General features: G+C 42.2%; 1 protein-coding gene across 6 annotated transcripts in view; it reads left to right on the forward strand.

The window, feature by feature from the left end:
* Window positions 1-23,565, forward strand: part of LOC144500475 (methylated-DNA--protein-cysteine methyltransferase-like) — a 422,956-nt gene that overhangs the window by 252,967 nt on the left and 146,424 nt on the right. The gene's annotated exons all lie outside the window — the stretch shown is intronic.

Consider the following 23,565-nt stretch of genomic DNA (forward strand, 5'->3'; position numbering starts at 1 on the left):
ACTAGAACGTAACACGCTATGGCATTGGGACAGGATTGCATTGGGGCTCATTAGACTTAGTCCAGAAGTGCATGCTCTACAACTGTGACATAATTTGTAAGCCAACAGTTGTATACCACATGAGACCAGATGATTCTGTAATACCAAGAGTTTGTGCTCTGAGAAGACTCCCAGTAGTCATGAAGCAGAAAGTCATTAATGAGCTGCATCGGATGACAGCACTACGTGTCATAACTCTTATAGGTGAGGCCATGGAATGAGTTTCAGCAATGGTAGTAAATAAAGATGGCACTTTCAGGATATGCATTGACCCAGTACACTTGAACAAAGTGCTGCTCAGACCACATCAGCCTATGAAGACAGTAGAACAGATAATAACTGATATGCCAAATGACGATTTGTTCAATATTATTGAGGTGAAATGCAGGTTCTGGAAAATCCCGTTAGATGAGGAATCCTCAAAACCAACTACATTCATGTCTCTGGTACGCAGCTATTTTTTCTACATGTCGTATAGGATCTCCACTGGCAATGAGGTCTTCCATCAGTACATGGAACAACTCTTTGAAGGCCAACTGTGTGAAAGCATTGTTGATGAATACCTTGTTTGGGGTCATACAATGCAAGAACATGACACACATGTTCATCTTGTCCTTGACAGAATCAGGACCATCCAGTTAAAGCTTAACCCTGTGAATTGCAGATTCAGGGTCAACCAGGTTCCTTAAATGGGCCATTTACTCTCTGGTGATGGTGTAAAGCCTGAACCAGACAAGACAATGGCTATATGAGAGATGGCCATTCCAGTGGATAAGCTTTATAGAGCTTCCTGGGAATCAGTTTATCCTGGGTTATAGTGAAGTCACTGGACATCTTTGTCAACCTCTCCACCATGATGTTGAACGGTGCTGGCAAGAGCATCACACAGCGATCTTCAGACTCAAACAGACACTCTCAGCCCTGCCAGTGCAAAAGTATTTTGACATTCGAACACTTGTATTAATAGCAGCAGATGCTTTCCAGCATGAACTTGGTGCAGTCTGCATCCCAAATAGTAGACCAGTAGCCTTTGCTTCAAGGGCCCTCACGGAGACTCGTTATGCACAGATTCACCTGTCAGAAATGTCAACCGCTGCATTTGTAGGAGGTCCCAGATCTCCCATGGTCATTCACAGCAGCTGACAACTTCGAGTAGAATGGTGAACAGATCACCAGTCACTGTTGCAAGGGGGCATCATTCATGATGGTTTCAAGTTAAGGCTGCGGAGGGCCTTGGTGCTCAGATTCGTGGTCCTGGTGCACCTGGAAAAAAGTTGATTTGTATATCCGGTGGTTTGAACTCGACCATCTGCCAAACATGAAGGGTAAAAGCTTAAGAAACACTTTGCCTTGTCCCACAAAGACTCCTGACAGACAATGCTCGCAGGTACAGCAGGCAGTAAATAGGGCAAATGATAAGTTGGCCGTCATAGCAAGAGGATTTGAGTATAGGGATAGGGATGTTTTGCTGCAATTGTATAGGGCGTTGGTGAGGCCACACCTGGAGTATTGTGTGCTGTGTTGATGTCCTTATTTGAGGAAGGATGTCCTTGCTATAGAGGGAGTACAGCGAAGGTTTACCAGGCTGATTCCTGGGATGGCAGGGCTGTCATATGAGAAGTGACTAAGTCGGTTAGGATTATATTTACAGGAGTTTAGAAGAGTGAGAGGGGATCTCCTAGAAACTTATAAAATTCTAATGGGGTTAGACAGGATAGATTCAGAAAGAATGTTCCCAATGGTGGGGGAGTCCAGAACTTGGGGTCATAGTTTGAGGATGAGGGGGTAAACCTTTTAGAACTGAGGTGAGGAGAAATTTCTTCACCCAGAGGGTGGTGTACGTGTGGAAATCACTATCACCGGATGTAGTTGAGGCCAAAACGTTGTCTAATTTCAAGAAGGAATTAGTTATAGCTCTTGGAGCTAAAGGGATCAAGGGATATGGGAGGAAGGAGGGGTCAGGATATTGAATTCAATGATCAGCCACGATCTAGATGAATGGCGGAGCAGGCTCGAAGGGCCGAATGGCCTCCTACTGCTTCTAGTTTCTATGTTTCTAATTCGTCACCGTTGAATTTCATGACTTTGCACACAGTTAGGACTTTGAGCATATCACGAGCAGCTCCTTACAGTCAAACTGTTTGGCGGAGCGGGCAGTTCACTCAGCTAAGCAGCTACTGAAGAAATGTGCTTGGGATCGCACAGACTATTATGCTGCATTCCTGGACCTGCAAAGTTTACCAGGACGGGGCCTGCCCTCATCAGCACAATGATTTTGTTCCAGGACCACGATTCTTACTGCCAAGGGCCTGCTGCAGTTTAAACTTAAAACCAACATGAATGATACTGTCCTGCAACGCAGATTGAAAAGCAAAACGTACTATTATTGAAATGCCCGAAGACTCAGCCCCCCCCTAATACCAGGTCAAACAGTTAGGATTCAGACTGCACGTGGCCATGGCCAGTTGGCAGTGGTACACAGTAATGCCCCACAACCAAATAGTTATGCGGTAGCCTCAGATGGTGCCCTGGCCTATGGCACCGGCCCCCTCCACCAGTGGACATGAAAACCCCGACAGAGGCCAACACAGTGAATCCTGAACCTAAAGATCAAACAGATGAAGCATCCCATGTTGCTAACAGTGAGGACACAGGCCAAAGAGAGAGTACAATACCAACTGGTGTAGTCACACACTCTGGGTTCTGAGCTGGATGAGCACAAGGTTCCAGGACTTTATTATCACTTAGCCCAAAACTGACTTTTGAATATCAATTTTCTTTTTAACAGAAAAGGAGGGGGAGAGGGGGAAAAAGACACGTGATAGGTTATGCACAGGTTGCTACAGTGTAATCTGTGCTTCAATATATAGGTGAATAGCTGTGCATTGTCAGTTTGCTTAATTTTATCTGTACATAGTTTCCTATTGTACATTGTTACATCTCATGCCTCTAGGTGTCCCAACTAAACGGAGAAGATGTAGACTTGAGTGGTCATGGGAGAATGTACTGACACAACTACAAAAGAGGTCATGTGGTGGGAGCACAGGAGTTATCCCTGGGAACATGGGCAGAGCACAAGTATTGTACGTAGCTGTTGAACTCAGAATAAACTACATTTGTTGGAAGTCCTTGATTTGAGGATCCCACAACATTTTACAATAATAGATGGTGGATGAAGTGTGTTGAGTTTTTATATACTGGTGATGGTACAGTTATTAAGGAGTGTATTTGTGAGGTGACTACTTACCTTGACCACTCATGCCATGCCAGGTTGTTAACTTTATTGTGGCATTGGAGTTATGGCCCAGGACCAGGAGTGCTGGCTGTCAGCTCATGGACAGTCTCCTCCTATGCATGCCACATTAGCTGCCTCATCTCTGCCAGAACATCCCTCCTCCTCTGGAGCTTCTCCGCCACAAAGATGTACAGTGCCTTGCCTGGGCAGCCTCTGTCTGTATCCATGAACCATTCTACAATACTCACCTGTCTGCCAGCTTGCAAACTCCACATTTTCAACAGGAGTGTGTCCATAGAGGCTCCATATACTACTCCAGGAAAATTACTTCAAATCAGCTCTTGCGTGCTAACCCTGTGTCATTTTAGTGTCTGTGGCCACATCATGGTTTTGTGCTAAATCCACAGTTTCAATCGGATATTTGCTTTGTGTCTGTTTCACTGAAGCAAACCCCAGTGACTTTAAAATTCTGCCCACTCTTGGACACAGAACACTGAGGAATTGTCTGTCTTAAAATACTGATGTAAAAAAAAGAAAGAATTACATTTGTGTAGCACCATTCACAATCTCAAGATGTCCCAGTGCACTTCAGTCAATTAAGTACTTTTCAAGTGTAGTCACTGTTGCAATGTGGGAAATGTGGCAGCTAATTTATAAATGCAAGGTCCAAAGCGACAGTGTGATAGCGAGCAGGTAACCTCTTTAAGTGATGTTAGTTGAGAAATAAATATTGGTCAGGAAGTATTCCCCTGACCTTTAAAATGATACCATTGGATCTCGTCAGTTTGCCTGTGAGGGAAGGTTTAATCAAAGGGTGTGTTGCTCTACTATTTCTTCCTCATTCCTACCCTTATTTTGTTCCTTTTCTGTGTCCGAATTACAAGGCATTATTTTATTCTCTTCTGATTCAAATTCTAGCTTGTGTGAATCCATGGCAATATCAATTGCCACTTTCATTGCTGATGGTGGGTTGAAGCATACACTGTTTAATAGCAATATTGAGCCATAACCCCCACCCAGTGTTGATACGTCCTGGGCCGCTGGAATTACAAGAATTTAAAGTGCTCTTACTCACTCTGGAAAACTTTGGAAAGCAGTTGGAGCTGCTTGAAGCCTGGAGTGAAAGAGTCACTACAGAACACAGCACAGTGCAACTCCAAGCTCAGGGAGGCCACTTCCTCTTTTTACTACACCAGCTGCTGGAAAGCAGGTTGGTTTAAAGGGTGCATTAAAACTGACCAGCCAGGAAGAAGTTAAGTGTCAAGGTAAGTGTATGGAAATTGGATGGTGGGGAATGGGTAGAGGGGGCTTGAGTTGATGGGGGTTGTGTTTGAGGGGAGTGGGTAGAGGGGCTTGTGTCATTGGATGTTGTGTTTGTCAGGAGTGTATAGAGGGGGCTTGTGTTGGCTGTAGTGTTGGGGATGTAGTGTTGGGGATAGGGGAGTGTCGGAGTGGTGGTTTAGGTCGGACGTTGGGATGGTTGGGGGTCAGGTCAGATGTAGCCGGGCTGGTGGTCAGGGATTTGGATTGGGCTGACGATGCTGTGTGTGTGTGTTGTTTTTTTTTGTGTGTGTGTATTTTTTTTTGTGTATTTGTGTGTTTTGCAGGTGTACTTGGAATCGGGCCTGTGGGTTTGGGGGATGGGACTCCCATGCAGCTGGGCCCCAGGATGGGGGTGATACTCGTGGGGAAGCCATGGGGGTTGAGAATACAGTGGGGGCGTTGATTAGGCAAGGGTGGGGAAGTTCTCTGGGGGGGTCAGGAGTGTGGGAAGCGTCTCATGCGGGGATCAGACTGGTTGTTTAAAACAGTTACGTTGAAGTTAGAAATATTTTCATTTCTTCTAACTCTTTCAGAGTAACTATTAGCATAACACTGGCAGAACCATCCAAAGTTAGCAGTTTAAATCGGATGGTTCCCAATGCAGCACAATGATCCAGGGGAAGTTCATGCTTCTGGACAATTGTGATGCAAATTCTTATCAGGGAGCTTCCAAGAGGAATTTCCCAGTGCATCTTTGGGTTACCCTTCAAATTTGACATTGGGGAGCCAGGAAGCTGTGGGCCATAGTGTTTATAGCAAACAGGTGTGATATTGATAGAAAGTGCACCTGATATTTAATCCTTTCAATTTTGCACAAGACAAAACTCCTGTAGCATTGCTCATAGTTATGTTGAAAGTAGAATGGCTAAAATTTAACAGGAAGTCAGTTTTACACATGCAGGAGGTCCAAAAGTGATGCAGAACTATTATTATTTTATAGATACTGGTCAACTTCCTGTAACCAGGGATGATAATCACTCTTTATCCATCTCTGTTGTCTTTATTTCTCTCAGTCCTTCCCTCTTGCTTTGGGCATCCCCCTTTCAGCTTCAGTCTGTTTTCTTCTCCTTTTGTCACTTGCTGCTTCTCTTTGTCACTTTTTTCCTTTCATGTCTCCTTCTGTGTTGATGGGTGATATGGTGTGGTTGGATAAAGAGTAATTAATTGGAAAAACAGGGGATGGGGATTAATTGGATAACTCAACAAAAGAGTGGGCACAGACGTAAGGGGTCAAATGGGCTTGCTCCTTTTCTGTGCCATTCTATGTTTCTGATAGCTAAGGATTGCATGTTGGGCAAAGGTTTGGGGGAAAACATGATACACAACCTCACATACATACCTTAAACCTTTTGCTGTCATAATGTCCCCTTCCCCCGACCTTCACATTTGTCAATCTCGTCGTACCATCTCACATTCCCATCACTGGCTCCACATCTTTCCTTTAAACTATTCATTTCATCTGTGTATCCACCCTTTCCTCTTTCTCTGCTGAAATGCCCTTAATCCTTTCTTGACTATCCTTACAGTTCCACTTTCTTTCCTCAGTACAGATGGTGTAAGCTTAAACACCCAGTTACCCTGAACCAATCCTCTTCTCCTAACACTTCTTCCTCTCTTTTTCCCTCAAAGAAGCTTTTCTTGATTTCAAAGTTTAGTTCTTTTCTAAGAAAATCAAATTAGAATGAGGAAAATTAATCTGTCTGCCTTTCTCCCTTTGTTTTTAAGTCTCTGTTCTCTCTGTGCGTCTTTCTTTCTTGCTCTGCCTGCTAAAATTGAAAATCTCTTTTTCATAAGCATAACCAATTAGCATTAATCTTTTCTAACCACGGATGAACACAGATGAGATAATCAGTTAGCTTCAAAATTCAACTGTTTTTTTTAAACTGAAGTAACTTTAGATGAGGGAGTTCACTTTTTTTGCTAATTCAGATCTAGAATCATTGAGTTCCTACAATGCAGAAGGAGGCCATTTGGCCCATCGAGTCTGCACCGACCACAATCCCACCCAGCTCCCATCCCCGTAGCCCCACACATTTACCCTGCCAACCCCCTGATACTAAGTGGCAATCCAGCATAGCCAATCAACCTAACCTGCACATCTTTGGCAATCCATTAATCCTAATAGAAGACTGGTTTGTCTCCAAAGTAAATATGTATTCATTAACACTGAAAGCAATAATTACCCCTTTGTTGAGGAGTGGATGGAGAGGTTAAAACATAACCTGCCAAAAATTAACATTAAGATTTTTATTTCCCTCTCTGAATAAATATATTATACATATGCCTTCAAATGGTTGACATCTATATCGGTGCTGTTAATGTCAGTGTTGCAGTACTTGTTACAGTATCTACTGTGGAATTGATCTGCAAGCTACCAAACTGGCACCAGAAGGTAAGTCATTGATTGAGCTGCTGTGGTGCTTAGAAAAAGGCATTTGCGTAGCTCAGAGGTCACTTGAAAAATAACATTCCAAAGTGACATGGATCCTCTGTCTGTTCATGGACCACGGTTCCCCAAAATGGCAGATTTCTGATCTCATCAGGACTATTAGAGGATCAGAAGGATCTCCAAGGCGGCCTTCATGACACGCGACAACGCAGAATCGCTGAGCAGAAACTGATAGCCAAGTTCCGCACATATGAGGACGGCCTCAACTGGGATCTTGGGTTCATGTCACACTATCTGTAACCCCCACGACTTGCCTGGGCTTGCAAATTCTCACTAACTGGCCTGGCTGGAGACAATACACACCTCTTTAACTTGTGCTTCGCCCTCTCTCCACTCACATTCTCTGTACCTTTAAGACTTGATACCTGTAAAGGCTCGCATTCCAACCATTATCTTGTAAATTGAGTTTGTGTCTATATATGCCCTGTTTGTGAACACAGCTCCCACTCACCTGGTGAAGGGGCAGTGCTCCGAAAGCTTATGCTGCCAAATATACCTGTTGGACTTTAACCTGGTGTTGTGAGACTTCTTACAGAAGAACATTATCAGGGGAGAGGAGGTCCATTGATTCCTCGGTAGGACGTTATCTTTCACAGCCTGGTGGTCAATATAGAGACAAGTACCATCCTTGGCAAAACCATAATCCCAGCCTAGTGATTTTTGTTAAAGCACTTTGGCAAGGATACATACACATTTAAGAAAGCATCATCAATCAAGAGGTGATGCTTAAGAAAGCATCAATGCCATCATCCCCATTATTTCACATGGCCATCAATCCCATCACCCCCATTATTTCACATGCTAAATGGCTCCTAATTGCAATTCACAACAAAAATAATGCTGCTTCATTTTCATTGCCTGTCTCATTGTGTGAATCAGAATGCCTAGTTTCACTTAAATTGAAAATCACGATATAAGCAAGTCAGCAGGAGCACTTTCTCTCACCCATCAAAGGTTGTCTTTGAGCAATGTTCCAAAAGCGATTTCTGAACTACTGTGTTAATTTTATTTTATTGGAAGGAATGGTTCCAGGAATGAGCAACTTCAGCTACATGGATAGATTAGAGAAGCTGGGGCTGTTCTGCCTCGAGAGGATTAAGAGGAGGTTAGATAGGAGTCGTCAAAATCATGAGGCGTCTGGACAGAGTAGATAGGCAGAAACTGTTCCCCCTGACAGAAGGGATGAAAACTAGAGGGCATTGATGAGTAAAAGAAGCAATGGTGCCATGAGGAAAACTTTTTACAGAGTGAGTGCTTTTAGGATCTGGAATGCTCCACCAGAGAGTGCAGTGGAGGCAGATTCATTTGAGGTCTTTGAAAGACATTTGGATAATTAAATGAAGTAACAAAATTTTCAGGATGAAGGGGAGAAGGCGGGGGAGTAGGACTAGATAAGTTACCCTTTCAGAGAGCTGGTGTCATGACAACAGAGCATAGCCCTGAATTACTTGCAGATGTATTGAACTTTTAAGTAAGACATGCTTTTTTAAAAAAGACATACAAGCAAAAACTAACCGAGACTGTAAAATAACCACTTTCTGGAATTCCATTGTGGATTACACTTGGCCGATTTGTCCAGCGAGAAAGGATTATCGTACCTGTTTCAGACAAAGGCTCTTCAAAGGAAGAGATGCAATGCATAAAGAAGAGAAGGAATGCAAAAACTGAACTGTAATCTCCTGTAGAGATAATGGAGGGGATTACCATCTCAGCAGAAACTATCTCCTTTGGGTTATATCCCAAACTGTGGACATAATATGACTTGAAAAAAAGCAGTTCTTGGTGAACGACATGTTTTTTTGATTTCCCCCCTCCAGGAATCCACGAGAAAAGGGGTTAAAAACCAACAACATCCATGGTGTCTGTATGCTAGTCTGGTGTTCTAGTTCACAGCTATAGAATATCACGGCTGAAGAATATCCATGAGGCATCCCTGTGCTTGCAGGTGACATACAGAAATGTTCAAATCACTTTCAAAATTCATTACATTTTCTTGCAGACGTTATCTGAATGCAGAAATTATGCAAATATCTTGGAATCCTTGCCACATGTTAATTTTTAAATAAAATACAATGGAGTTTTCAGAACTGTCTTTATTTTCCCGTGTTGAATGTCTTGGGGACAACATTGTGGTGAATCTTAAGTTAGTAAACTCTTTGATGCAGATATATATTTTTAGGATGTAAAAAGTAAAGTTCATTTATTAGTCACAAGTAAGGCTTACATTAACACTGCAATGAAGTTGCTGTGAAATTCCCCTAGTCGCCACACTCGGGTGCCTGTTCGGGTCAATGCACCTAACCAGCACGTGTTTCAGATTGGGAGGAATCCGGAGGAAACCCAGGATTCGTCATATATTTACTGAGTGTTAATGCAGAGCTGATTAAAAAGAAATAACAAGATGCATTTAGCATAATGGATGCCCACAAGTATTGTAAAGGTAGTGCATTGTCGAAGGGGTGTGTTGACATCATCAACCGTGAACCATAGAACCATAGAACATTACAGCACAGAAACAGGCCTTTTGGCCCTTCTTGGCTGTGCCGAACCATTTTTCTGCTTAGTCCCACTGACCTGCCACCTGGACCATATCCCTCCACACCCCTCTCATCCATGTACCTGTCCAAGTTTTTCTTAAATGTTAAAAGTGAGCCCGCATTCACCATTTCATCTGGCAGCTCATTCCACACTCCCACCACTCTTTGTGTGAAGAAGCCCCCCTTAATATTCCCTTTAAACTTTTCCCCCTTCACCCTTAACCCATGTCCTCTAGTTTTTTTCTCCCCTAGCCTCAGTGGAAAAAGCCTGCTTGCATTCACTCTGTCTATACCCATCATAATTTTATACACCTCTATCAAATCTCCCCTCATTCTTCTACTCTCCAGGGAATAAAGTCCTAACCTATTCAACCTTTCTCTGTAACTCAGTTTCTCAAGTCCCGGCAACATCCTTGTAAATCTTCTCTGCACACTTTCAACCTTATTAATATCCTTCCTGTAATTAGGTGACCAAAACTGCACACAATACTCTAAATTCGGCCTCGCCAATGTCTTATACAACCTCACCATAACATTCCAACTCTTATACTCAATACTTTGATTTATAAAGGCCAATGTACCAAAAGCACTCTTTACGATCCTATCTACCTGTGACGCCACTTTTAGGGAATTATGTATCTGTATTCCCATATCCCTCTGTTCTACTGCACTCTTCAGTGTCCTACCACTTACATTCTATGTTCTACCTTGGTTTGTCCTTCCAAAGTGCAATACCTCACACTTGTCTGCATTAAACTCCATCTGCCATTTTTCAGCCCATTTTTCTAGCTGGTCCAAATCCTTCTGCAAGTTTTGAAAACCTCCCTCACTGTCCACTACACCTCCAATCTTTGTATCATCAGCAAATTTGCTGATCCAATTTACCACATTATCATCCAGATCATTGATATAGATGACAAACAACAATGGACCCAGCACTGATCCCTGTGGCACACCACTAGTCACAGGCCTCCACTCAGAGAAGCAATCCTCCACTACCACTACCATTGATGTGGAGATGCCGGCGTTGGACTGGGGTAAACACAGTAAGAAGTTTAACAACACCAGGTTAAAGTCCAACAGGTTTATTTGGTAGCAAAAGCCACAAGCTTTCGGAGCCTTAAGCTCCTTCTTCAGGTGAGTGGGAATTCTGTTCACAAACAGGGAACTGAATTCCCACTCACCTGAAGAAGGAGCTTAAGGCTCCGAAAGCTTGTGGCTTTTGCTACCAAATAAACCTGTTGGACTTTAACCTGGTGTTGTTAAACTTCTTACTGTGTTTCTTCCATTGAGCCAATGGCTAATCCAATTTACTACCTCTCCATGTATACCTAGCGACTGAACCTTCCTAACTAACCTCCCATGCGGGACCTTGTCAAAGGCCTTACTGAAGTCCATGTAGACAACATCCACTGCCTTCCCTTCATCCACTTTCCTGGTAACCTCCTCGAAAAACTCCAATAGATTGGTTAAACATAACCTACCATATTGACTCTCCCTAATAAGTCCCTGTCTCTCCAAATATTTGTAGATCCTATCTCTTAGTACTCCTTCCAATAATGTACCTACTACTGACGTCAAACTTACCGGCCTATAAATTCCCACATTACTTTTTGAGCCTTTTTTAAACAATGGAACAACATGAGCTATCCTCCAATCATCCGGCACCTCACCCGTGGATACCGACATTTTAAATATATCTGCCAGGGCCCCTGCAATTTCAACACTAGTCTCCTTCAAGGTCCAAGGGAATACCCTGTCCGGTCCTGGGGATTTATCTACTCTGATTTGCCTCAAGACAGCAAGCACCTCCCCTTTAATCTGTATAGGTTCCATGACCTCCCTACTTGTTTGCCTTATTTCCATAGACTCCATGCCAGTTTCCTTAGTAAATACGGATGCAAAAAACCCATTTAATATCTCCCCCATTTCTTTTGGTTCCATACAGAGCCGACCACTCTGATCTTCAAGAGGACCAATTTTATCCCTTACTATCCTTTTGCTCTTAATAGACCTGTAGAAGCTCTTAGGATTATCCTTCACCTTGTCTGCCAAAGCAACCTCATGTCTTCTTTTAGCCCTCCTGATTTCTTTCTTAAGTAGTTTCTTGCACTTTTTATACTCCTCAAGCATCTTATTTGCTCCCTGTTGCCTACACATATCAAACATCTCTCTCTTCTTTATCAGAGTTCCAATATCCCTCGAGAACCAAGATTCCTTATTCTTATCCACTTTGCCTTTAATCCTGACAGGAACATACAAACACTGCACTCTCAAAATTTCTCCTTTGAAGGCCTCCCACTTACCAATCACATCCTTGCCAGAGAACAGCCTGTCCCAATTCACGCTGTTTAGATCCTTTCTCATTTCTTCAAATTTGGCCTTTTTCCAGTTTAGAACCTCAACCCGAGGACCAGATCTATCTTTATCCATGATCAAGTTGAAACTAATGGCGTTATGATCACTGGAACCAAAGTGTTCCCCTACACACACTTCCGTCACTTGTCCTAACTCGTTTCCTAATAGGAGATCTAATATTGCATCCTCTCTAGTTGGTACCTCTATATATTGATTTAGAAAATTTTCCTGAACACATTTTACAAACTCTAACCCGTCGAGACCTTCAACAGTATGGGAGTCCCAATCTATATGTGGAAAATTAAAATCCCCTACTATCACAACTTTATGTTTCCTGCAGTTGTCTGCTATCTCTCTGCAGATTTGCTCCTCCAATTCTCGCTGACTATTGGGTAGTCTATAATACATCCCCATTAATGTGGTCATACCTTTCCTGTTTCTCAACTCCACCCATATGGCCTCGGTAGACAAGCCCTCTAATCTGTCCTGCCTGAGCACTGCTGTAGCATTTTCCCTGACCACCCCCCCCCACCCTTCATCCCTCTGTCTCTATCACGTCTGAAACATCGGAACCCTGGAACATTGAGCTGCCAGTCCTGCCCCTCCTGTAGCCAAGTTTCACTAATGGCTATAATGTCATAATTCCATGTGTCAATCCACGCCCTCAGCTCGTCTGCCTTCCCCACAATACTCCTAGCATTGAAATAGACACACCTCAGAAGATTATTACCACCACACACAACCTTTCTATTTGTGATTTTGCATGAACTATTTAACATCATTTATTTTCACCCTCGCTCCACTATCTGCTCTGGCACTCTGGTTCCCATCCCCCTGCAAATCTAGTTTAAACCCTCCCCAATAACACTAGCAAACTTCCCTGCAAGTATATTGGTCCCCTTGTAGTTCAGGTGTAACCCGTTTCTCTTGTACAGGTCCCACCTGCCCCAGATGAGGTCCCAATGATCTAGAAATCTGAAACCCTGCTCCCTACACCAGTTCCTCAACCACGTGTTCATCCGCCCGAGCATCCTACTCTTACCCTCACTGGCATGTGGCAGAGGTAGCAATCCTGAGATTACTACCCTCGGGGTCCTGCTTTTTAACTTCCTACCAAGCTCTCTATACTCACTCTTCAGGACCTCCTCACTCTTCCTTCCTACGTCATTGGTACCGATGTGTACCATGACATCTGGCTGATCACCCTCCCACTTCAGAATGCTGTGCACGCAATCAGAGACATCCCTGACCCTGGCACCCGGGAGGCAACAAACCATCCGGGAGTCTCTGTCACGACCACAGAACCTGAAGAATGTAAAATGAACAAGAATTTCACATGAAGCTTGGAATCAGTTGCTATTGTAATACCATAAGATATAGGAATAGATTTAGGCCATTCTGCCCATTGAGTCTGCTCCACCAATCAATCATGGCCAATAAGTTTCTCAACCCCATTCTCCCACCTTTTTCCTGCAACCTTTAACCAATCAAGAATCTATCTAACTCTGTCTTAATACACTCAATGACCTGGTCTTCATAGCCTTCTGTGGCAATGAATTCCAGAGATTCACCATCCTCTGGCTGAAGGAATTTATCATCATCTCAGTTCTAAAGGGTTGTCCCTTTACTCTGAGGCTGTGTCCTTGGACCCTAGTCTCTCCTACTAATGGAAACACCTTCTCCACATCCACTCTATGCAGTCCTTTTAGTATTCTGTAAGTTTCACCTTACTATCTTGAAGAACATCCTGAGGTATTTATTATACTCCCGTAAAAGCAAAAAGCACAGTATTATGTAGACCTACCAAATGCTTAATAGTTGATGGAAAACTGATAAAGTGCACAAGGTTAAGCTAAATGTTTGCATGTGTAATTCAAGCAAATAAAAAGTGAGGGATGGGGGAATCAGACGAATGATTTGATATCAATTGTTTCATTCTGGCAATGGTGGAGTTTTACTTCACAGTTTGCGACCAGTGACTAGTATCTTGTGTGTATTATCATGTTTCATGGTGCATACTTATTGCTGAAGTGTAATCTACACCATTTGTTTTCTGTGAGAGAGGTGGGTGGAGTTTGATGGCAGGAGAATAAAATCTGTTGTCTAACCTCATAATTAAAGGTATCTCTGGGAACAGATAAATGCAGCTTCTAAAAGTGGTGATTCATATAATATTTACTTGATTTGGAGGGAGATGTAATCAGTCCAGTAGCTTATTAACCAAGTTCTTTATCTAAAATCAGAGTGGAGAAAATCACTTATTTTATTCAACTGTAAGTAGCAGTGTCATTACTATCAAAAGAATACAAGGGGTTATTTTAGCTCTGACCACCCAATAAGCAGGCAGTTAAAATCTTCCAAGAGAATTGCCAAAGCCCCCCTCCCCTTTGGGCATCTTCCATTTTAACTTGCTCCTTTGAGCAGCCAGAAGGACACAAACCAGTGGAATCCTTCTTTAAAAAATGAAGTTTAGCCTCGGATGATATCATTAACTAGAACTAGGGGGCATAGCCTCAAGATAAGGGGGAACAGATTTAGGACTGAGTTAAGGAGGAACTTCTCCACGCAAAGGGTTGTGAATCTGTGGAATTCCCTGCCCAGTGAAGCAGTTGAGGCTACCTCATTGAATGTTTTTAAGGCAAGGATAGATAAATGTTTCAACAGTAAAGGAATTAAGGGTTTTGGTGAGCGGGCAGGTAAGTGGAGCTGAGTCCACGAAAAGATCAGCCATGATCTTATTGAATGGCGGAGCAGGCTCGAGGGGCTAGATGGCCTACTCCTACTCCGAGTTCTTATTAACACCCCACTGCTATTTCAGCCTGAGCAAAGAAGCTATTGTTTCCTTACCACCAGGTAAAGCAGGGTTGGGTTCAGAAGAGACCCAAAGAGGTGTGACTTTCAATCCTTTTTCATATAGGATCAGGAAAATCCATACTCCTCCAAGCCCCACAAGAAAGGTTTGGGCTTTCCCAGTCAGGTTTTGGGTGGCAATCAACTGAAGCCATCCAGATGAGTTAAATCGCTCCAACTTCATGCTGTTGCCCTGAACAGCCTGATTCCTACCCCAAGTTAAAATTGGGGCGATACAGTCTATTCACCCCGTAGACTCCACATTATTTGCAAATGTATAAACCCAGTTTTTTACCAATCATTTTGATCATCCAACATTCAGTAATTCAAGCAAGCTAATGTGACCCAATATTATATAATGTACTTAGTGTTTAATTTGTTAGTAATTATTTTTCAGATAACAAAGCATTTGAGTACTTCTTGGTCTCTGGACTAATGCTAGCAATAAGCTAAAAAAAATGTAAAGCATCAGTTTCTGTGTCGTTCGTTTGCTGGACATCTAGTTTTAAATGTATGGAGATAACAACCAAAGTATCACAGGCTGTCAGAATCTCATCTCTGTCAACAGGAAATTCAAATTTTGATGATTGGCAGATGCATATTGTATAATTCCATGTGAGATTTCTCAGATAGCCAGAATTTCACTATTTTGCAAACTGCAGTTAAGGACTTGTTACAAGTCATGGCCCTTCTGTGATTTAGTAGGCTAGAGGTCACAGCCAATAATTACTGTTCTGCCTTACCAGGCAGAAATTTTCCATTTCATTTTGTAAATAACGCAGTTTACTGAATGTACAAATGGGCTGTGGTGTTACGGAATAGTCAATCATCAAGAAGAAAAGCTAGAAGATCAATGTGTTTTTATTATTATCTGAATGTCATTACTTAGCTGATTTGCATCCTTCAACACTGTAACTCTTGAGAAGCTGACACAGTTTGAAAGAAAAGAGCACAATGGCTTAAGCTACTGATTGTGCATGCCAATTATATTTTAATATTCAACAGAGCATATTTTAGGACAAAAAAGACAGCAACAACATATGCATAACTCATTGGCAGCATAGAGCAGCTGTGCCGCTCCACTCTTAGACTCACTTTGTGCATTTTAGCAGCATAGTAATTTAGTATAGAGCTACCTGAGTGATGGCATTTTCAATGAGCAGGTAATCTATAGAGAATTTTTATATGGTTATGAGTTCTATGCTTCAGCATGGCAACACAAAATACATCAAGACCAATTACGATATCAACTTTCAGTGTGATACCCTTGCCACGCAAGTGCATGTATTTCTGCCCCAGGCATTTCAAATTGCATCTAATTTGAAATCTTTGGGGTTTTAATTAAATTTCAGAATATATGGAATTCTTCATTAGTACCTGCTCTGAATAGCAGATTATACTTCCTTCAGTATCTTGTTAAAGTAGTGGGCTGTGGTAAATAGCAGTATGTTGGAAAAATAGTCTTCAGAGGCATATGTACATAGGGAACAGGCGTAGTAAAATGCAAAATAATATCAAAAAGATTATTAGTCCAATGAGGAGCACTTGATTTGTATTTTAATGGAATTTTACTTTTCTCTTAATGATTTGCAAATTGTTCTCTGATTATAGGATGGATTAGGCTTTTGTTTTAATGTTGAGGCACAGCCATTAGCTATCTTTTTCGGTCTTCTTTATAGCTTGGTTCCCTGCAGCAGCAAAAATTGAAACCATTTAACCCCTTTGATGTACTTTTTAGTGCTAGAGTACAACGCGAACTGCTACCTAATTCAGCATGCTTTTATTTTTCAGCCGGCTGCTGCAAGCTCCTTAATTGTCCATTAGGCACTGATCAACAAGGGGACAACGTTAACAGCATCCTTGTAATTTCTTTTGTAGATTTAACACAGCTTCACATCTTCTCAGGGTCATTTCATCTGTTGTGTAATTACAACGTCTTACAATATCTTGGTTTAGACAATCCAGTAAATGTGCTGTTAAATGTAAGATGGGTTTACCCTGTTCTGCCTTATAGACACAATGGGAATGTAGGCATGTCTGTTAGCATGCATACCTGATGGGGATAGCATAACAATGTTCTACATGTAACATGAAAGATACCAAGAGGTTACCTCCTTGAATCTAGCAGTCAGTGTTTTTAGTTGTATTAATGGAGGTATCATGATCATTTTTCTTCATTAAGTAACCAGAACGTGTCTGCACATGTTTTTAAATAAAATGTTATCTCTTTCGTAATCAGGATCGAAAAATGACAACAAAAACAATAAGATCTATTATTTTAAACCTTGTGCAGGTGAAGTCATGTAAAATAAGCATGATTGCTGTAACTAAAAGTATCGCATTTTAAAACAAATTATACTTTAACTTTGTTGATTTGAATTCGTGTCAAAATCTATTTTGAATGGCAATTCAAATGCCTTTTCTTTTAAAATTGATAAACATCAATTAAGAAAGTTACATTTCGCTGCAGCTTTCAGCATGAGCACATTTGTATGTCTTTGTTCTTTTTATAAGTAGTCTCAGTGCAGCATTCAGTATAAATTAGCACAAAGGTATGGATGAGATTATACAGTTTAATATAAGATTATTTTTATTAGCTTAGTTGGCAGTCATAATTACATTTTTTTCTTGAGCAAGGACACCGCCACTTGGGTTAGCACACCCATTGACAGTGTGTCTGAGAAGTAGGAAAAGTCCTTATTCACAAAGTTCAAGTGTTTGACATCCAACACTAATTGAAAACATGTTTATAAAAATGAAGGATGTTCCTTAACTGTTTCAGTAGAAATAGAAAGTTTTATTTCCTGAGTGTTCCAGCTAAACCTAAAACACTGATATCCATTTTCAGCTACAGAAGTTGTTCACTTCTTTTAGGTCCGTGTCAATGTTGGGCATTTGATTGTAAAGCTGGGACATCAAGAGGCCACGAAGGGTGCAATATAAATGCAAGTTTAGGGGCGGCACGGTAGCACAGTAGTTAGCACTGCAGCTTCACAGCTCCAGGGACCTGGGTTTGATTCCCAGCTTGGATCACTGTCTGTGTGGAGTTTGCACATTCTCCTCATGTCTGCGTGGGTTTCCTCCCACAGTCCAAAGATGTGCGGGTTAGGTTGATTGGCCATGCTAAAATTGCCCCTTAGTGTCCTGAGATGCGTAGTTTAGAGGGGTTAGCGGGTAAATATGTCAGGATATGGGGGTAGGGCCTGGGTGGGATTGTGGTCGGTGCAGACTCGGTGGGCCAAATGGCCTCGTTCTGCACTGTAAGGTTTCTATGATTTCTAAGTCTTTTCTTCCATTTTTCTCTGGAGGGGAGCGGGTGACAACAGGTGACCTGCTTCCAGGCATCTGCCAGAGGCATTGACTACCAACTTGTTCAGATGTGCAAAAACGAGGCCTGAGGTGATTTTCCCCATGCCTACTTTCCCTTCCACTTCCTCTGAGCAATTGTCTGAGATTTGCAACTTCTGGTGATTTGTGAGTGTAATTTAAAAAATAGACACGAGGTAACCCTTGGCCCCTTAGAGTCACCAGCCAAGACTTTGTGGTAACTTTGTCTTTGCCCAATAGGTACAGTGCACTTGCTGCCTATGTGGATGAGAACAATGACTACAGGGTGGCCGATTAAACGGACCATAATACCATGGAATAGGAGTCCATGAGGGGGAGCAAAAAGCAATATGGTAGAGATCGGAGACAGTATTATCCCAGGGATAGATACTGTTCTGTGCAGCTGTTCCAAAGCTTTTGTTGTCTGCCTGGTGCCATGATTTGGGACATCTCCTCATGGTTGGAAAAGGAGTGGGGAGGGACGAGTTCCAGTTGTCGTGGTCCATGTAGGAAACAACAACGTTGATACAACCAAGCATGTGCTCCTGCAGAGAGAATTTGATAAACTGGGTTCTAAATTAATAAGCAGAACTTGAAGGGTAATAATCTCTGGACTGTTACCTGAGTTGTGCAAATTGTCATAGAGTCAAGCAGATTAGATAATTAAACACGTGGCTCAAAGAGTGGTGTGGGAAGAAGGGATGGGAAAGCGTCAGGTAAAAGGAAACTTGGAAATCTAAGAAAAAAGTTGAGGCGGCGGGGGAGATGTAACGATTTGGGTAAAGACAAGAGTGTGTGACAGAAGGAGACAGAATTTTGTGACAATAGTGTACACAAGAACATAAGAACTAGGAGCAGAAGTAGGCCATCTAGCCCCTCGAGCCTGTTCCGCCATTCGATAAGACCACAGCTGATCTTTTCGTGGACTCAGCTCCACTTACCTGCCTGCTCATAGTAACCCTCGATTCCTTTACTGTTCAAAAATTTATCTATCCTCGCCTTAAAAACATTCAATGAGGTAGCCTCAATTGCTTCACTGGGCAAGGAATTCCATGGATCCACAACCCTCTGCATGAAGAAGTTCCTCCTCAACTCAGTTCTAAACCTGCTCCCCCTTATTTTGAGGCTCTGCTCCCTAGTTCTAGTTTCACCTGGCAGTGGAAACAACTTCCCTGCTTCTATCTTATTTATTCCCTTCATAATCTTATATGTTTCTATAAGATTGCTCCTCATTCTTCTGAATTCTAATGAGTATAGTCCCGGTCTACTCAGTCTCTCCTCAAAGCCAACCCTCTCAACTCTGGAATCAACCATGTGAATCTCCTCTGTACCCCCTCCAGTGCCAGTATATCCTTTCTCAAGTGAAGAGACCAAAGCTGTACACAGTACTCTAGGTGTGGCCTCACCAGTGCCTTATATAGCTGCAACATAACCTCGCTGTTTTTAAACTCCATCTCCATCTATTAGCAAATAAGGTCCACACAAAGTATAATGGTATTAAAAAAAACTGAAGATTTTTTATCCAAATGCATATATTATTCACAATAAGATAGGTGAACTAGTGGCACAAATAGGAATAAATAATCTGGATCTAATCACCATTACAGAGACATGGTTACAATGTAACCAAGGTTGGAAAACAAATAATCTAGGGTGCATATTTCAAAAAGATAAGCAGAATGGGGAAAAAAGGAATATCTCTGATAGTAAAGAATGATATAAGAGTAGCAAGGAAGGAGCTTGGCTTAGAAGATCAGGAAGTACAGTTATTGCAGAATTAGGGATAACAAGGATCAGAAAATGCTGATTTGAACAGTTCACAGGCCCGCGAACGGTAATTATACCACTGGTCAAAGCATTAAGGAAAAAATAATTGGAGCTTGTAACAAAAGTGATGTAATAATTATGGGAGACTTTAATCTTTATATAGACCAGTCAAGTCATTAGTCTGGAAGATGAGTTTGCAGGATGCTTTTGTGACAGATTCCCTGGAATCAATTAAGGGATAAAGCTATTTTAGATCTAGTATTGCGTAATGAGGCCAGAATAATTAATAATCTCATAATAAAAGATCCCCTTGGGGGGAGAAATGATCATTGTACAATTGAATCTCAGGTTAAGGTTGAGAGCAACATACCCACATCCAAAATAAAGATTTTAAACAAAGTCAGGTGCCTAGGTCCAAGGAGAGAGCTGCTGGGGTTGAATCATAAATCGGCTAAAAGATACAGCAGTACACATTGGTAAACTCAACAAAAATACGTTCCATTTAAAAATAAAAACTCAATGAAAATAACCGCCCTTCCAACTTACTGGAGAAGTTAAGGACAGTAGCAGATTAAAAGAAGAAGCTTATAATATTGCAAAGAATAGATGCTCGCCTGAGGGTTGGGGGAGATTTAGAAACCAACCAAGGATGACCACAAAATTGATAAAATAGAAAAAGTAGTTTCTGAGAATAAAATAGTCAGGGCTAGAGTTTTTATGAGTATATAAAAGGAAAAGAGTAGCCAAAGTAAACATTGGTCCCTTAGAGACAACGAGAGGAGAAATTATCGTGGGGAATGTAAAATGACAGAGGCATTGAACAAATATTTTGTGCCTGTCTTCACAGTAGAAGACACAATTGAATGGAAGAAATAGAGGGTAATCAAAGGACTAATAAAAGGGTGGAATTTAAAATAATTAATATCAGTAGAGAACAAGTATTACAGAAACCTAAGAGACTAAAAAGTGACAAACCTGAAAGCCTATATCCTAAGGCTCTGGTAGCATCTGAGATAATGCATGTATTATGATTGTCCAAAATTCCCAGATTCTAAATCTATGCCAGCAATTTGGAAGTTGCCAAATGTATCACCATTATTCAAGAGAGGTGGAAGAGAGAAAACAGGCCAACTAGAGGTGAGGCTATATTGGATCTGGTGCTGGGAAATGAGCCAGACCAGGTGCTAGACTTGGAAGTTGGTGTGCATTTTGGTGATAGTGACCACAATTCGGTTACGTTCACCTTAGTGATGGAAAGGGATAGGCATGAACCTCGGGCCAATGGTTTTAGCTGGGGGAAGGGTAATTATGAGGCTATTAGGAGAGAATTAGGAAACATAGGTTGGACTAGGAGATTACAGGGACTGGGAACGTCCGACATGTGGAGTTTTTTCAAGGAGCAGCTACTGCGAGTCTGTGATAGGTATGTCCCTGTCAGGCAAGGAGGAATTGGTAGGGCTAGGGAACCGTGGTGCACCAAAAAAGTTTCTTTGTTGGTTAAAAAGAAAAAGGAGGCTTATGTTCGGATGAGACGTGAGCACTCGGGTAGTGCACTAGAAAGCTTTAGATTGGCTAAGAGGGAGTTGAAGAGCGAGCTTAGAAGGGCTAAAAGGGGACATGAGAAGACTTTGGCGGATAGGGTTAAAGAGAATCCTAAGGCGTTCTATAGGTATGTCAAGAACAGAAGGTTGGTTAGGGCAAGTTTAGGGCCAGTTATAGATGGCAGAGGGAAGTTATGTGTGGAACCGGAGGAGATTGGTGAAGCATTGAACCAATATTTCTCTTCGGTGTTCACGCAAGGGGACATGAATATAGCTGAGGAGGACACTGGGTTGCAAGGGAGTAGAATAGACAGTATTACAGTTGATAAGGAGGATGTGCAGGATATTCTGGAGGGTCTGAAAATAGATAAATCCCCTGGTCCGGATGGGATTTATCCAAGGATTCTCTGGGAGGCAAGAGAAGTGATTGCAGAGCCTCTGGCTCTGATCTTCAGGTCGTCGTTGGCCTCTGGTATAGTACCAGAAGATTGGAGGTTAGCGAATGTTGTCCCATTGTTTAAGAAGGGGAACAGAGACTTCCCCGGGAATTATAGACCGGTGAGTCTCACTTCTGTTGTCGGCAAGATGTTGGAAAAAATTATAAGGGATAGGATTTATAGTTATTTGGAGAGTAATGAATTGATAGGTGATAGTCAGCATGGTTTTGTGGCAGGTAGGTCGTGCCTTACTAACCTTATTGAGTTTTTTGAGAAAGTGACCAAGGAGGTGGATGGGGGCAAGGCAGTGGACGTGGTATATATGGATTTTAGTAAGGCGTTTGATAAGGTTCACCATGGTAGGCTTCTGCAGAAAATGCAGATGTATGGGATTGGGGGTGATCTAGGAAATTGGATCAGGAATTGGCTAGCGGATAGGAAACAGAGGGTGGTGGTTGATAGTAAATATTCATCATGGAGTGCGGTTACAAGTGGTGTACCTCAGGGATCTGTTTTGGGGCCACTGCTGTTTGTAATATTTATTAATGATCTGGATGAGGGTATAGTTGGGTGGATTAGCAAATTTGCTGATGACACCAAAGTCGGTGGTGTGGTAGACAGTGAGGAAGGGTGTCGTAGTTTGCAGGAAGACTTAGACAGGTTGCAAAGTTGGGCCGAGAGGTGGCGGATGGAGTTTAATGCGGAGAAGTGTGAGGTAATTCACTTTGGTAGGAATAACAGATGTGTTGAGTATAGGGCTAACGGGAGGACTTTGAATAGTGTGGAGGAGCAGAGGGATCTAGGTGTATGTGTGCATAGATCCCTGAAAGTTGGGAATCAAGTAGATAAGGTTGTTAAGAAGGCATATGGTGTCTTGGCGTTTATTGGTAGGGGGATTGAATTTAGGAGTCGTAGCGTTATGTTGCAACTGTACACAACTCTGGTGCGGCCGCACTTGGAGTACTGTGTGCAGTTCTGGTCCCCACATTACAGGAAGGATGTGGAGGCTTTGGAGAGGGTGCAGAGGAGGTTTACCAGGATGTTGCCTGGTATGGAGGGGAGATCCTATGAGGAGAGGCTGAGGGATTTGGGATTGTTTTCGCTGGAAAGGCGGCGGCTAAGAGGGGATCTTATTGAAACATATAAGATGATTAGAGGTTTAGATAGGGTGGATAGTGATAGCCTTTTTCCTCTGATGGAGAAATCCAGCACGAGGGGGCATGGCTTTAAATTGAGGGGGGGTAGTTATAGAACCGATGTCAGGGGTAGGTTCTTTACCCAGAGGGTGGTGAGGGATTGGAATGCCCTGCCAGCATCAGTAGTAAATGCGCCTAGTTTGGGGGCGTTTAAGAGATCCGTAGATAGATTCATGGACGAAAAGAAATTGGTTTAGGTTGGAGGGTCACAGTTTTTTTTTTTTTTTTAACTGGTCGGTGCAACATCGTGGGCCGAAGGGCCTGTTCTGCGTTGTAATGTTCTATGTTCTAAAACAGAGCTACAAGCCAGTTAGCTCAGCATCAGCTGATGGGAAAATCCTGGAATATATTGTTATGGAATTCTTATCGATGCACTTAGGCCAATTAAATATGACCAGAGACAGCATGTTTTCACAAAAGGAAAATGGTGTTTGAAAAGTGTATTAGAGTTTTTAGTTTGAGGATGTAATGCGTAGAGCATTTGAGAAGTTGCCACACAAACATCT

This window comes from Mustelus asterias, chromosome 11 (assembly GCF_964213995.1).
Source record: "Mustelus asterias chromosome 11, sMusAst1.hap1.1, whole genome shotgun sequence".
NCBI classification, from domain to species: domain Eukaryota; kingdom Metazoa; phylum Chordata; class Chondrichthyes; order Carcharhiniformes; family Triakidae; genus Mustelus; species Mustelus asterias.